Below are 1,801 nucleotides of genomic sequence, written 5' to 3'. Positions count from 1 at the left end.
CCCAAATTTAAAAAAAAAAAAAAAAAAAAAAAAAAAAGAACCCAACATTTTGTTAAAATAATTTTCCAATACTTATTTACCCACCTTGTACTCTGTAAAGGTTGACTAATCAATCAGACCTTCTAGTAATTTCTGCACACAAAATTGACAAGAGGTTAGAGAGCTGGAGAGGAGAGAGAAATTTAAAGAAAAGAGCTAGCAGAATCACAAGTATGGCATGAATCATTGCCAATTTGCCATAATGTGTAGTTTCTTGTCAAAACTTCTGATTTTCCTATCATTATTTCGTGATTCTTTTTCAGTCACCCGAAAAAAAAATAATTAAAAAAGAATCACCAAATATTATATAAAAAGTGTAGTAACCGCGCATGCATCTTCATTTCACCAACACGAAAATCATAAAGTTGCAAATGTGAAAGTTAAGCAACTCAAAATTCAACAAGAACTGGGATTTCGGTAACCCCTAAAATAAAGCAACTCCACTGAAATGGAAATCGTCTAAAATAAAATATCTCTCAATCGCCGAAATTTGAGAATTGCAAGTAAAGGCTCCTTTAAGCAAACAACAACAATACAAAAAAATATTAGTTAAAGAAAAAAAAAAGAATTCAGCTACAAGAAACCAACTATATTGCGAACTTTCAACTCCAGGAACTTTCAGATTTTACATAATTTTGTCACCTCGTTTGGATTGTCAGAAAACGTCTTCTGTGAAATAATCCAGAAATTCATGCTCCCGAAATATCTCTTTCCAAATTTTCCCACCAACCAAACGAGATAATTTTAAATCATCATTTGAGAGTTTACCATCAAAACTGAGTTACAATTCTGTTCCTGCTTTGCAATTGACGAGCGTAAGAAAGAAAACTCAATCGAAATCGCGCCCAATTCCAAAAAATGGCAAACGGATTGAAATGAGAAAATCTCCGAAACGAACACGAGAAAAAGAAAAAGGAGAAATGAAACTCTAAAAACCTTCAAGAAATTCGCAAAAAGTAGAAGCTTTGTGTTTAGTGAATTGTTGGAAACAGAGAGAGAGAGAGAGAGAGAGAGAGAGACGGAGAGAGAGAGAAGAGAGTCAATCCTTTTTCTACTTTTTCTTCTTTATTAATGGAAGAACGGATATTGGGCATTAGAATAACACAACTAGCAATCTTCAGTAGAATATAAGCCTTAATAATGTCCCTTTCAATTTGGTCGCATATATAATACACACATACACACGCCTATAGATATAAGTGCACATAATTTTTGTACGATTAATAATTGTGTTCTTTTTTTTTTTTTTTTTTTTTTGAAGGGAAAGAAAAACTTTTTTTTGCCCTTTTAGCTTTGAAGGTCCGATTCGGTCTGTTTGTCTGTCTCGGACCCTTTTCTCTTACGTCAAACAAAACAACTAACTATCTGTCATATCCCCCTTCAATTTTACTTTTCATTATACAATAATTTATGATCTCAGTTGCTCAAATTACCTCACCCAAGTGGCTTTTTTGTTTTTTTCAATCAGCACCCAAGTGGCTTTTGATTACCAAATTCTCAAGAATGTAGGGTTAAAATATATTTAAACCTTCTCAACGGTCAGACCTCATTAAAAAATTAACCAATATAACATGTTGTTTTGACTAACGTATTACTTTTTTAAAGTTGAGTAGTTATGTGCAGTGCGCTGTAACTTTTTAATATGAATATGTATAAATTTTACTTTTAAAAACTTTTAATAGTAAATATAGGGTGTTTTATTGGTTGGTTTTTTTAAGAAATCTCACCGTAGAGACTCTTCCCTTTATTTAACATCATATTC

General features: G+C 32.0%; 1 protein-coding gene across 2 annotated transcripts in view; it reads right to left on the bottom strand.

The window, feature by feature from the left end:
* LOC21388880 overlaps nucleotides 1–958 on the bottom strand; it is a 20,782-nt gene extending 19,824 nt beyond the window's left edge. The window contains exons 1-2 of one of the 2 annotated variants that reach the window (XM_024168702.1): nucleotides 682–958; nucleotides 85–132 (exon numbers count right to left, since the gene is read on the bottom strand). The gene's annotated coding sequence lies outside the window, so the exon portion shown is untranslated. The remainder of the gene's footprint in view (nucleotides 1–84; nucleotides 133–681) is intronic. The other variant, XM_024168703.1, reaches the window with a different exon arrangement.
* Between the last annotated feature and the right edge of the window lie 843 nt (nucleotides 959–1,801).

Source organism: Morus notabilis, unplaced genomic scaffold (genome assembly GCF_000414095.1).
Source record: "Morus notabilis unplaced genomic scaffold, ASM41409v2 Scaffold1181, whole genome shotgun sequence".
Taxonomy (NCBI): Eukaryota; Viridiplantae; Streptophyta; class Magnoliopsida; order Rosales; family Moraceae; genus Morus; species Morus notabilis.
Note: the sequence above shows the minus strand (reverse complement) of the source record. Positions and strands in the feature narration are given on the sequence as shown.